Source organism: Silene latifolia, chromosome X (assembly GCF_048544455.1).
Source record: "Silene latifolia isolate original U9 population chromosome X, ASM4854445v1, whole genome shotgun sequence".
Classification (NCBI taxonomy): domain Eukaryota; kingdom Viridiplantae; phylum Streptophyta; class Magnoliopsida; order Caryophyllales; family Caryophyllaceae; genus Silene; species Silene latifolia.
Genome location: NC_133537.1, coordinates 53,334,733 through 53,350,112, shown reverse-complemented (window position 1 = coordinate 53,350,112; position 15,380 = coordinate 53,334,733). Strand labels below are relative to the sequence as shown.

Genomic DNA, 15,380 nt, shown 5'->3' with positions numbered 1-15,380 from the left:
TACGTATCTTATTGTAAATATGATTAAATGAGACACGGTCTAAGTAATCGAATTATTTTATTACTTAGATGAAATTATTGTTTACAGAAACAATTGAAACGGAATGAATAAATTATTATAAATACAGAATGTTGTAGTTTATAATTTGGAAACATTTTTGGTACAAGTAATTACGAATTACTAGTCCATTTTGTAAATGACATATTTTATGAGTATGTTGATTTTTAATATGTTAAAAATACATTACATTGTGACATGTCATGTAACATGTTACATATGACAAATTTGACAAATGACAAAATAAAATGGATTCTCCATTTTATGCTTAAAACCGAAAATGAGGAGGGAGTGTAAGATATGTATTGTGTTTTTATCTTGAGTGGAAAACACAATTATCATATCTAAGTAGTAGCCATGCACACCTACCTTTTGAGAAGAGCAAAAATGAAAGGCATTGGACATGCTACCCAAGGCCATTTTTTTCGGCCATTCCACAAGAAAAGAGAGAAGAGCTTTTCTCTTACACATTATTATTCATTCCTTTCACAATATAATTTTCTAGTGTAAGAAAATGCATAATCTCTACAATATGTGATTTTTCTAGAGAAATAAAATCTCATATACTCCCTCTTGACCGAATCATTCAAGAGCCAAAATACAGTTTATTTTGTGTCAATTTTATAGTAAAACTAATATTATTACTAGATCTAAATAATATTGGTTAATTATGAGTTTCCTTGGGTATATGCTTTTGGGAGAGGTTCTAATTTGAACCTTGTTCATCCAATATTTGGAAGCTCAAGAACAAGTGAGTAGGTGAACTCACTTGTGCCCATAAAACCGAAACATCCAATGTAAGATGATGATTTCTTCTTTAAATTGCTTATAGTTTGCATGCATAAGATCATTCTTTAATTTTATGACAAATTAAATTAAAACATATATGAATATGTTAAGTATATAGATCTACTTTTCCTTCAATCGGTATCAAGAGCCTTGGTTGTTTGCATGCAAATCGGTTAAAAGTTTTTCCGAGCTATAAAGATTAACATATAAAACTTGTATAATTTGTGTTATTATGATATATCACAAAATTAATTTTTGCATGTTAAAGTTTCTGATCCTAAAATGTATTTAGGATATTTTGGTTAATTTATGGATTTTATTGTTCATTTTATAAAATATTGGCATTAAAATGTGATTTTTATGATAAAAATGTCATTTTTGGACGAAAATTAGCTAAACTTCGAATTTTCCAATGGTTTTTATATATGTTTTCACATATATTATTTTTAGATGATCTGGAATTTTTCATAATTTTATGAGTTCTTATGCTCGAAAAATGGATTTTTCATGATAAAAATCGGATTTAAGTGAAAAATAGGTTAATATGAGATAAATTTCGAATCTGGTCATATAAATTTAGTATGTTGTCACATGCAATTTTACAAGATGTGTATAAAATAATAGGCTATATTAAAGTCTTTGTGCATGATTTATGGATTTTTAAAGAAAAATAGCATAAATAGTGACATTATTAGTGAAAAATTAATAAAACATAATCTATGACTAAGGAAAAACGTCACATGTTGCATTTTATTATCTTTATCAGATCTAAAATTGAAAAGTTAATGAATATAATTTTTCCCATGTTTTTATGATTATTTTAGTTAAAACCGATAAACCGGAACATTGTTTTTTCCGGAAAAATTTCGAAATTTTTAACCTAAGTTTTTGAACATTATGAGTGTCACGGTATTTTCCAGAATTTTCATGAGTTTAAATTTCAAATTTCAAATTTATTTGAAATTTTGTGATTTATTTGAAGTTTATAGCTTATTTTTGTAATTTTTTAGTCCATTAATGAACAATTTTATAAATATGAGTTAATTATGGTCAAATTATTAGTGAAGACTAAATTTTGAGTCCTAAGAGGTTAGGGTAATTAACTTATGCATAAATATGAATTTATGTAATTTTTGGTGATTATAAAATGTTGAAATCACGCAAATCCGTAAAAACCGAGTAATATACGATATTGGCTAATTAAAGGCGATTTAGCATAAAATTGGGCTTGTTCATACATATTATAATGCTGCATTTTCTTTATGATTGTCATAGTTTAATTTATGTAATTTTTTGAATTATGTAATTTTACTTAGTATGGCCTTAGATTTTAATTGGTATTTCCCGAAATGTATGGGAATATCGATTCGGTTGTAATTTTATTGTTATCTCATATCACCGTTTTGTAATTTAATAAATTTATTTTATTTTAGTTACAAATGTATAATAGGAAATTATGTAATTTGCTATGTAATTTAATTTATCTCGGAGTTCCCAAAGACGGATTTCTTCAAGATGGCGATACATAAAGACGGTGTTACCTCGAGATGCGTGCCACAACCGAAGTTCAAGGGACCAATGGAGTTGGTTTCCGAATATGTAATAGTTAAATAGTTTTTCTATTTTAGGAAGGCCATACTAGGATTCATTTATTTTATGTTTGCATTTTATTTATATGTCGCATGCATCGCTAAATCGCCATAACTAAAACATGCATTGTCATCTTTATCGAGTTTATCGACCGTGTCAATTAAAATTATCGTAGTTCACCGCTTTAGTTCACTTAAAATGTGATAGATAATAAATTGACATGACCTCTCGCTAAAACAATCAATTGAGACATAGCCTTACCAAAGAGTAGAAACCATGAAAACCTATTTCATGAGGGAGTGCACTCGGCCACACCGGGGTACAAACCTTGTTACGTAGGGGAAGTGGGTGATAAATGTCTATCCACCGAATTCGTGTTGATAAGGGTTTCATCGGCCACACCGTGCCCAAGTTAAATATGGGTTTGGATCATGGACACATTTATTCGAAATTTGGATTGAACTCAACAAAAGTTTTTCGATGAGGGTTTTATCAGCCACACCGTCCCCTTGTTGAATGTGTTTTGGGCTAAAGATATATGTTAATGTAATATTATCGACCAAGAGTTCTAAAAGTAGAATCGATTAAACGTTAATCCACCGAGTTATATTGATAAGGGTTTCATCGGCCACACCGTTCCCAAGTTAATATGAATTTGGGTCTTGGAATCATTTATCTAGTTGGGTAGAGGTCACTAGAAAAATGCATAAAACTTGTTTAAACTATAATTTTTTTTTACAAGTATTATTAAAACGATAAATGTTAAGTTTTCCACTATTCCGTTATCATATTGTTCTATTTCTTTACCACAATTCATATACGATATCATTTCGATTTTTCAAATCTCCATTAAAACATCGTAACTAAAGACAAATATGAATTTGCTTCTAAAACCTCATATGAACCATTGCTAAGGATCTCTTGTAAAGAGTATAGATTAAAGTTATTCATTATCAAACAGGTTTTTGATTCTAGACTAACACATCTACTTACAATGGATTGTTTTTCCATGTACTTAAATGAATTAAGTACCTTGAAGCGATAAATTGTTTTGGAAATTAGTTTTGTCCAGAATTCGTAATTGACCAAAATAATGCAACCACTTCAATGAAAGTTTTAAGACTAAAACGAACAAATGAAGAGTGATCTTCGTGAATTCAATTTTACTTCTCAAAGCAAAGACTCATTGAAATAAGTGGGAGCATTCTCTTAAACCGTTAAGATGAGGACGAGGTTCAAGAAGTAAAGATTATAATGGAATTGATAAAAGGTAATGTTAAAGGTAAAGTTGTTGAGAATGACGATACTAAACCTTTCAATCCCGACCGATAAAGTTTCCATTGTCTTAAATGTTGGACACGAGGAAGGAAACTATCCCAAATTATTGAAGAATCAACAAATTAGTTGTGGGACATCTAATGGGATCTTCTTCGTTAAATGTTTATTTGATTAAACATAAATTTTGCTAGTATTACTTCGTCAATATTAGAAACCGGTGGTGGTTTTCATCATTATGTTTGATACATAGGATGATTAGAATATGACGACTAGCAACAATGAAGTCGAGAGATAGAGTAATTGTGTACTCAATCTAGTTTTTGGATTTAAAGTGGTACTTAATTGTGACTATTAAGTGCATAAACTCTAAATAAGAATATAAACTTGTTAAGAGACAAAAGAGGTTTTCACTTTTGTGACCCTATACACCACGATTTGATGAATGGCTAGCCCATTATCAAGGTGATTATATTCTAAACCAAACTAGAATGATATATCATGTAGATGATGTAAGATTCAAATTGGTAACCCAAGATTAAACCTTAATTTTTGGAATGATGAACGCAAAGAGTTATCAAGTACTCTTGAAACCATTAGACTATTAATGGTATATGCGTATCTTGTATTCAAAGCAAGATATCTCGTGCCTTTTGGTTGAAAAAGGAGATCGAGATTGTAAATCATTGATCCAAAATAGGTTGATCATTTTCTTTTACCAACGATTTAAGTTGACGCTAATGTGTTCACTTAATAAGGTAAATAGAAAAATCTTTGAAGTAGTTTAAAGAGTTCAAGGAATAATGATTTAGTCGTAATGGGATTATCAAAGTGAAGACTTTGATATAAGCCAAAGGAAATGTGATATAGTATCACAAGTTAATCTCTCTTAGCACGCATTATGAAATAATGTGTGGTTGGATAAGAAATCAAACGCTATTCGATATGGTTTGGACTTCAATCAAGTTACTTTGAGTTACTTGATCCTTTTGGGGATTTTATCATTTTGTCTAGATTATTTTTCCACTAAATCTAATCATATGAGAAATGAAATGGTAAGGGTACCATGCTTGTAAGTTTTCACAAGAAACAAATGCTCATTTTTCCCTTTTCAATCATCACGAGTACGACGGGTTTGCGGCTCGTGAAACTGTCTTTCTAAAATAAAAGTTTATTTCTAGAAGACAGAGTGGGAGAAATTATTCAAGGGCCACAAAGAATGCCACAGAGAATGTTATGTCGCAAGAAACTGGTCTTTCTTGGCTACATGAGACGTTTCATGTAAAACATTGTTTCTTCAAAACCTAGGAGGTTAAAATTCATCACTTGTTGAAAATGATGAATTCATGCTACTTTTAAGAAAGTAAAGAGCTTATAACTTACAAAAGAAATCGTTTGATTCAAAGTTGATTACTTCTAGAAAGTAATGAACATATGACTTACATAAGAGTGTTTAAGTCACAACTCAATACAAGGCTTAGAGCCATGAGAATCCGAAATAAAAGGCTTGATTAGTGACAAAGGGTTTTGCACTAATAAAGACAGATTTCAAGGTTTGATCGGTTGCAAAGGATTTTGCATCGGTTGCAAAGGATTTTGCACCCGTTGAGATGCTTAAGTCTATTTGGATATTCTTAGGGATTGTGTTTCATTATTATGAAATACATAGCGAGTGAATCTAAAACCCACTTCTTCAATTAGAAGGAATGTATTCAATACATGTCTCGAGTTTAGTAGATTCTTGCAATCCTAAGATAATGTGAAACTTAAGAGAGAATCTTAAGTAGGACATCGATGAGTTGGAATCAATGATTTGATCATGTTATAAAACGTTTCTCGATAAGTCGAGAAGTTGTGTTTATACATGAAGTTTAGTGGGAGTTACGGAAATTTTAATTAGTCTTATATGTGAATGACATATTGATCATCGAGAATGATTTAAGACTTTTGGAGTATTATAATACATCTTAAATATCCGGATTTATGAAGATAAATCCACATGATATTAGTGTCAATAAGAAGTCTTATGTAGATAAGATTCATGACTAATTCAATTAAAATTGAACATATTTGATTGATTCCATTTGCTTCCGCTGCCAAATCAATTAAATAGAAAATGATGTATAACACTTCATATACTTGGAGTATGATGAATTGTTTTCAAAATCAAATTTAAGTAATCTTTACCAAGTAAGCCATAAAGATTACCCTTAAGTGCTTGTAGAAGCATTAAGGCTATGATGCAAAGTGTTTATGATGCAATTTTGTGTAAGGGTGTTACACAAGTGACAATTGACAATTGAGATTGCGCATGGTTTCCGACAAAACCATAATCAAAACACATTAGGATGGTTAAGATACCATTGTGGAAATGTTAATTAAGAAGTAGATTTTCTAGAATCGTTCTAGGCAATAAAGAACAATGAGAAATATTGATAACGGAAATTGAGTACACTTGCAATCATGAGATGTGCAAGAAGGAAGAGCCCCGCACACTGCGAAAACAGTGGGAGCTATTCTAAGGATAGAAGGCTTATGTCTTGATTGGATATCGACACGTACTCAGAAAGTTTTGTAATGCAAATGTATACATTATAAAGGAAAACAAGTATGTAGTAAGGTTGAGTAAGGTACAAGAAATTGATAAAACCTACTAACCAAAGCCTTCTCAAAGGCTAAACATGATGAGTCATGTCATTTCAATTGAATTGAAATGAACAACTACATACAAGATCAAATTAGATTATAGAACATGAAATAGTAATCAGGCATTGACTATTCATGTGTGATAATCGCATTTGTCGTTCAAGTTTTATTTTAAAACTCTTTTATTATACTTTGTTACATCCAAACGGGTTGTAGAGACAACGTTGAACCCCATTAAAGTGAACCCGGATTAACATAGTATTAGCCCATAGTCGCTTGTATGAGGTGACGTCTCGAAGTGACTAGAGTGTGATGCGATTGATGGCAAGTTCAAGTGCCATAGAGTCATGTGAGATGACTAGTCGATCACATAGGCGATCAATAGGAACACTTTGTCGGGCCTTATGACCGCTTATAGAGTTCTGGCAATTTATATAGCCTGGTCGTGGCGAGAGCTACTATAGTATTCTAATGAGTCGATTCTTTTGACTAAAGACTATTCACCTAAGATGGCACAGTTTCAGATTAACTTTGATTTGTGTTACTACGACCTTCGTAAATGGGGTCAAATGGGCATATTTTGGCTTATGATGGCTGTGGCTAGTCGAAGGGAATGAGTGCGATAGGAATTGTCCATCCCCTTGTCAGGGTTAAAACAATATCTCAGGGCCACTCGAGGAGTAATGAACTGGAAATGCGTGGCCACGCTCGGAAGGTATCTATGATAGATAAATCCGGTCAATCAGTTATTCTCCAGATCGAGGAAACCACTCTCGATATGATCACTTGCAAGTACGACCTGAAAGACACCTTGCATTGAGTGGGAGATAGTAATAGGACAAGAGAATTGGTGACGCACACTTGTCAAGGACAAGTGGGAGATTGTTGGGAAATGTGTCCTCAACAATAGTGCGATCACATGATTTAAATATCATTATTAAATCTCATTTTAAGAATACATGTGGGATGTAATATTTTACAGTCAACTGGTCCACACATATCGGTAATGATTGGCTGACTAGAGTTTGACATTACTGTCGTGCGACGGTGGTGATCAGTTGATCCCCTTAGGTCATACCTATAGGGAAATACTCTTAATTGATTATTTAATTGATCGTATACCGATACGAGTTAATTAAATTGCTTAAAATTGACGGATGATTTTGTGAGTATAATTTACGTATCTTATTATAAATATGATTAAATAAGACACGATCTAAGTAATCGAATTATTTTATTACTTAGATGAAATTATTGTTTACAGAAACAATTGAAACGGAATGAATAAATTATTATAAATACAGAATGTTGTAGTTTATAATTTGGAAACATTTTTGGTACAAGTAATTACGAATTACTAGTCCATTTTGTAAATGACATATTTTATGAGTATGTTGATTTTTAATATGTTAAAAATACATTACATTGTGACATGTCATGTAACATGTTACATATGACAAATTTGACAAATGACAAAATAAAATGGATTCTCCATTTTATGCTTAAAACCGAAAATGAGGAGGGAGTGTAAGATATGTATTGTGTTTTTATCTTGAGTGGAAAACACAATTATCATATATAAGTAGTAGCCATGTACACCTACCTTTTGAGAAGAGAAGAAATGAAAGGCATTGGGCATGCTACCCAAGGCCATTTTTTTTCGGCCATTCCACAAGAAAAGAGAGAAGAGCTTTTCTCTTACACATTATTATTCATTCCTTTCACAATATAATTTTCTAGTGTAAGAAAATGCATAATCTCTACAATATGTGATTTTTCTAGAGAAATAAAATCTCATATACTCCCTCTTGACCGAATCATTCAAGAGCCAAAATACAATTTATTTTGTGTCAATTTTATAGTAAAACTAATATTAATACTAGATCTAAATAATATTGGTTAATTATGAGTTTCCTTGGGTATATGCTTTTGGGAGAGGTTCATCCAATATTTGGAAGCTCAAGAACAAGTGAGTAGGTGAACTCACTTGTGCCCATAAAGCCGAAACATCCAATGTAAGATGATGATTTCTTCTTTAAATTGCTTATAGTTTGCATGCATAAGATCATTCTTTAATTTTATGACAAATTAAATTAAAACATATATGAATATGTTAAGTATATAGATCTACTTTTCCTTCTGTACAATCTAATCGATTCGGCTCCGGGACCCAAACCTTCCTAGGATTGTAAGATATAAGCCAACTCGATCCATCACAACAATAATTGCTTGCTTATGATTTGAGAATATGTTTGTATGATCAATTCCCATGAATCCCCTATGAACCCATGACACCCTAGTGCCCTTTATCAATTGTTTACATCCCTTTTTAATCATCTTGCTTGTTTACTTTTATTGCTATTTAGTTTAGTGATCTTCTACTTCAAACCCCAAATTGTGACACCCCTAGACACCGCTACTTGCAATTGAAAATCTTACTTCAATACCCGTCCCTTGGGATCTGACCTTTACTTACCTCTTTACTAATAGTAGAGTTGTTTGTGGAGATATAAATATTGTTTTGGTCTAGGTTCTCCTAACGACAAGTAACCGAAACATAGCTCCAAGTGAGTCCGACCAAAAATGGCGTCGTTGCCGGGGACGGTGTTAACTTGATTTAGATTTTCTTAGAATGTTATTATTTGTGTCTTTCTTTGCCTTGGGGAAGTAAAACTCCTTAAGGTTTGTTCTAATTATTTTCGAGTTGTTTGATATTTTGCATGTCTAGAAGATCACAAGGTAACTTGTTACCCATTGATCACGAAATTGAAAGGACTTTGACAAACAATAGAAGACTTGCTAGAGGTACTTTAAGAGGTATTGGTGAGGTTGTAGATATTCAACCAAACACTATTGAGTTCGTCAACCCTTTTGCAAGATAAGGTGAGGAGAACCCAACACAAAATCGAACACAAAATCAACCCACAATGCCTAAATTTTCATCACATTCCGTACCGACCGAGGAGAACCTACCCAATGGGACGCCCACGCCACAACACTTAACCGGAAACTTCATTGCCAAATCCGCATTAATCCAATTAGTCGAAAGAAGCCAATTTGGGGGATGCCTAGTGAAGACCCTCATTCTCACATGGAGACTATTTGTGACTATTGTGATGTGATTTCGCAAACCGGTGTAACTCAAGACCAAATTCGATGGGTATTATTTCCTTTTTCTCTAATCGGCACCGCAAAACAATGGTTGAAGAGCCTTGATAAGGCTACTCTTGGAATTGACTCTTGGAAGAAGTTGGCTCTAGCTTTCTAAAAAAATTCTACCCTCCGGAAAAGACTAACATGCTAAGAGCTCAAATTACGGGTTTTAAGCAAAGGGATGAAGAATCTTTGTATGAAGCTTGGGAGCGGTTCAAAGGAATTTGTCGCTCATGTCCTCATCATGGACTTAGCGAGTGGTTCTTGGTACAACAATTTTGGAACGGTCTTTATGAAGACTCAAGAAACATTCTCAACATGGGATCAAATGGTATGTTCACCGAAGTTGACGATAATCAAACTTGGAACAAAATTGAGGAAATGGCGGTCCATAACTCACAATATAGTAGACCTCGCAAGGCTAATAGAGGAGGAAAGCATGAAGTGGACTCTATTACTCAATTGGGCGCTCAACTTAGTGCTCACATTGATACCATCAACTTGAAGTTTGAGAAAGCTATGGCTAGACTTGAAGAAGCCTCAAAATCACCAAAGCAACATGTCAATGCCATGACGGCATCTTCATCAATCCCAAGTGGGATATGTGAGAATTGTAGAACTTTGGGACATGACCAAAGTGAATGTAGGGGAACAAATGAACAAGTGAATGCTTTTCAAGTATACAAGGGTGGTACCCCTTATTCCAATTATTACAATGAAAACACCAAATTCCACCCAAATCTCTCATACAAAAGCCAAAATGTTCAAAATCCTTCAACATACACTCCACCTCCCATGAGAAACCAAAACCAAAGACCCTTTTTCAACCAAAATCAAGGTTACCAAAACCAAACTCCATACAATCAACAAAATGACCAAGGTTTTGATGTTCAAGAAGCGGTCCTCCAAATGCAAAAGAATCAACAAGAGTTTTTCACTCAAATGCAAAAGGATAGTCAAGCAAAGGAAATCGCCATCAACAACATCCTAGCCCACACAAAAATTTTGGAAACTCAATTGACCCAACTAGCATCTTCAAGTTCCCAAAGACAAAAGGGGCAATTACCACCTCAAAGTAATCCCCCAAGACATGAAACGGTTAGTGTCATTCACTCGAGGAGTGGTACGAGATATGAAGGACCGAAGAAGCAAGTTGAGGATGAAGTTGTGGAAGCTAGTGACAAAGAAGAAGTTGTGCAAAACTCCAAGGAAGGATAACCAACAAAATAAGAAGTTTCAAAGAAAAGTCAAGAAAAGGCCAAGGAGAAGGAGCCCATTGTGATTTGACTTCCTTTTCCAAGTCATCAAGCCAAGCCCAAATTTGATGACCAACTTGGGAAATTCATGGAAATTGTCAAGAACTTGGAAGTCTTGATTCCTTTTACGGAATTAATCAATCACGTGCCGGCCTATGCGAAGTACATGAAGGACATCCTTACGAAAAAGAAGTTAATCCGGAAGCTTGAAACTATCGCCTTCACTAAGGTGAGTAGTGCAATCCTTCAAGGGAGTTCACCTCCGAAACTTAAAGATCCGGGAAGCTTCTCAATACTGTGTACCATTGGCGACACCACGATTAAAAAGGCCTTATGTGATCTAGGGGCTAGTGTGAGTGTTATGCCGTATTCGGTGAGTAAAAGGTTAGGGATGGAAGAGCTTAAATGTACCAACATCACACTCTAAATGGCCAATAGATTGACGAAGACACCGTTAGGGATATGGGAAGATGTTCCCGTAAGAGTTGGGAAGTTTTTCATCCCGGTGGACTTTGTCATTGTTGACATGGAAGAAGACTCCAATATTCCGATCATTCTAGGTAGACCTTTCTTGAACACCGCGGGTGCGGTGATAGATGTGAAGCATGGAGAGCTTACTCTAGAAGTGGGAGACGAGAGCATAACTTTCAATCTTGACAAGACCATGAGAGCTCTCCGTTTGCATGAACCATGCTTTATGGTTGATCACTATAGCCGGAAGGATGATAGGAAGAAGTCGGAATTCCAATGGAAAAATAAAGTTGATGATGCTCCATTCAAAGAGCAAGAGAATAGCAACAAAGAGAGCTTGAAAAGCTAACCCATGACAAGTGAAGAGGATGGCCTCATTGGCCAAAACAAGAAAGGAGGAGAGTTGTCTCTATCAACTCAAGAGATTTTTAATGATCAAGTAGACGAAGTTTGCGGTCTTTGGGACGATGAATTTGAAGGAATATTCAATCCCTATATTGGCAATGCTATCGATCAAGACCATCATGGAGAACAACAAGTGCAAAGATCTATTGAGGATCACTATCATGACAATGAACAAGCTTTCGACTACTTCTTCAAGGTGTTGAGTAACATCAACAACACCTTGAACATGCCCCCATGACATCTCACTAAGGATGAGAGTTTGGTGGAGTCCTCTCCAAACCACCATTTGTAAATATTCTAACTCCTTAACTTGCATTTTAATCTTTACATTGCATTTTTGTCATTTTTGGATTTTTGTGCCTTGATCAAGATATTCATCATTTTTGAGAGAAGTGAGGGAAGGACTAATAATTTTATTAATGTGTAGTGCTTTAACTTAGTGTGGGGATAGCAATTGCTTAGGCTATTCATGCCTTTGTAGTGCCCCTACAATGAAGGACACGAGATTTGAAGAATGGAAATGAAACGGGTTATGCAGTGCACGGAGGGACCTGAATCCGTGTTGTCCAAGAAGAATCCGAGCGGCTTAATGGGTAATCTGCTCGTCTTGCAGGAATCCGAGCGTCCGAGGAAGAATCCGTTCGTCCTGTTGAGCTGCAAAAATAAAAAATTTGGTCTGTAACAGAATCCGAGCGTCCAACCTGAGAAGACGCTCGTCTTATTCTGGACGCCCGTCGTAAGGAGAATCCGCTCGTCTTTTCGCTGGAACACTTTAAGTAAAGTTCCTGTAACAGAATCCGCTCGTCTTTAAGAAAAGACGCTCGTCCCACATTGGAGAATCCACTCGTCTTCCCTGAAAGACGTTCGTCTTGTAGCGAGTTTTCCTGAAGCTTATTTATGCAGAATCCGAGCGTCCCGTGCCCCCAGCCGCTCGTGTTCCCCCGCTGCTTTGAAAATTACAGGTATTTTAAACCCCCTTCCCTCATTCATTTCATTCTTTCAACATTCAAACACTACCCATAAACCCCAAAACCCCAAAACTCTCATCCTCTCCATCACTAAAAATAAGATTTCCTCAACCAAATTCAACAAAATCAAATCAAAACTTCTTCACAACAAAAATTAATCACTCCTTTTACAAAATCAATTGATTCAAACACCAAAATCTTCAACGTTTGAATCGATTTTTGAGATAGAAAGCAACATCCTTTCATCTTGAATCGATTTGAGCATAGCTAGAAATTGGAGATTTCAATCTTTCTTTGGTGTAATCAACAATGGCAAGAACTAAAGGAGCAACAAAGGCACTCAAAGCAAAGACAATCTAAAAAAGGCAACAACTTCTTCAAGCAAAGAAAGCTTCAAAGGCTTTGGTAGTTTCTAATGCAAATTTGGAAATTCAAAAACAAGACCCCCCTATGGAAGCAACAACATCAACAACTCCGGTTATTGCTCAATTATCCGACTATCCGGAGGTAATTTTCACTTTCGATTCTCATAGGGATAAATTTGTCCATTTTGCTAAAAAGACCATTATGCCTACAAAATTTATTTGTGAAAATGCCTTGACAAAGTTGGGTGTTATTGAGCAAACCAAAGCCTTCTTTGAGGCCATGGGATTGGGTAAATTGTTTACCATGAGAGAATTGACATACCCCTCCCTCACCTTGGAATTCATAAGTTCATTGAAAGTTACTAAGGTGGAGACTAGATAATACATCGAGTTTCGTCTTGCAAATGTGAATAGACGCATCATCTTTGATGTTTTGAGTAAGATATTAGGCCTTAGTGATGCCCTGTACTATCATAAGATCCCCGAAAAGTATGACCCCGCTCCTCTTTGGGAGGCAATTTCCGGAAAGAAATTTGTGAGCTTTCATGCTTGTCGTGCTCTATTAGTCCACCATCCGGGCATTAGAGTGTGGCACAAGGTCATTGGAAATACTTTGATAGCAATAAATGGCACTAATCATCTTACCAAGCTCGATTTTGTTCTTCTTGAGTCGGCCTTGAAAATAGGAAGGAAGTATACTAAGCCATATAATGCTCTAAGACTTTTGGTTGAAAGATGGCTTAATGTCGATTGTGGTAAATAGGGCACCGCTTTTATTGTGAATGGAGGACTAGTTACCTTTTTGGCCAAGCACTTTGACCCAAATTTCAACAAAGACAAAACTTATGTGGCGCTTAAAGGAGGTCATCTCATTGATATGGACGCCATGATTAACAAGTTTAAGTGGGTCAAGCATGATTCTCTTGACACCAACTATGGGTGGCTAACTAATGATAGATCCTTCACCTTGTCTTCAAAGATTTGCCGATTGAGTGTTCACCGAACAAACTACCTTCTTCCACTCTCCAAGGAAGCCGAGTATATCATTCATCAACAAAGAGGCGAGATTGAAGAGCCATCCTCCTCCATTGTCACACCACCCAACCCATTCAAATATCAAGAGTTCAAACCCAAGGATGTTGAAGTAGGAAATGATTACTTGACCCTACTCATGAGAGAAAGGCACCAACAAGCCTATAATGATCGAGTGGATGCCTACAAGGCCCAATATTCGCCCCTCCTTCATTTAGCTAGGCAAGGACTACTTGATCCATCATGTCCTTTGACTAGTTGGGCGGATAGGGAGGTTTTCTTTCCAAGCACATCTAGTGGTAAAAGACCGGGTGGAGAGGAGGATGTTGATGATGAATTTGTCGATGATGAGGGTGGTGATGAAGAGGTAGGTGAAGATCAAGAGGTTCAAGAGAATGTTGAAGAAGAAGAAGCTCAAGATGAGGAAGGAGAAGAAAGTGAGGAAGATCAAGGAAGTGAAAGCGGGAGTGGAGATGATTCCACTTCTATGGAGGAAAATGATGATAATGATGATATGATAGAGGATTAGCAAACCTTGGAGGCTCCTACACTCTTATGGTTTGTCTACTTCTTTTATTTTCTTTATTTTATCTTGATCATAGTATTGAGGAGTCCTAGCAACATGGAGGACTAGCACCTTGGCTCCATTAAGGTGTTCTTTTTATTGTTCCCACATGAAAAATCCAAAATGACAATTTATAGTTTCATGCATTGCATTTCGTGTGCATGAACTACCCCGAAATTTAAGACATTAGAAATAATGTCTATTTTGGTTTGGGGAAGTACATGCATACGCATCGGGAGGTAATCTAAATTACGCTCTCCGCCATAACAAAAACCCATGCATCATGTAGTGTAGCTTAGTACAACTTGCATTTAGTTTAGAAATCATGCATCATACTTGCATAATTTCCTATCGTATTGGCCATTGAGGACAATGCCCATACTAGTGTGGGGATGGGAAATTCTAACTTGACTTTCATTCAAAAATCCAAAAAAATCAAAAAAATTTCGAAAAATTGAAAAATCCAAAAACATGTTCATTTCCTTTGAAGTGTAGTCTTGTATATATTGTTTGTATATATTATGTTTGTCTATCCTTGTTCACATTGATCGACTACGCCACATCCAAGACATGAGGATATTGAAGACCGCATGGTATGATCTTTCCAATCTCCTTTTTCCTCTTTATGTTAATGACTATGTGGCTTTATTTTGATGGATGCGGTATAAACAATGTGAATTTAGGATTGCATTTAGGTTATTTGGCATATTAGTTGGTAGAATCATATGCATTAGGTTGTATATATGTTAGTTGCATCATGGCATGTAGTTTGCATGTTAGAAAAATTTTGTGAAACCGTCTACTTGGG

The 15,380-nt window shown here is 35.2% G+C and overlaps 1 non-coding gene across 1 annotated transcript; it reads right to left on the bottom strand.

The window, feature by feature from the left end:
- Positions 1-9,654: 9,654 nt before the first annotated feature.
- LOC141625817 (small nucleolar RNA R71) lies at positions 9,655-9,761 on the bottom strand. The gene has a single exon (XR_012535569.1). It is a non-coding gene; the product is annotated as a small nucleolar RNA R71 (small nucleolar RNA).
- Positions 9,762-15,380: the final 5,619 nt, after the last annotated feature.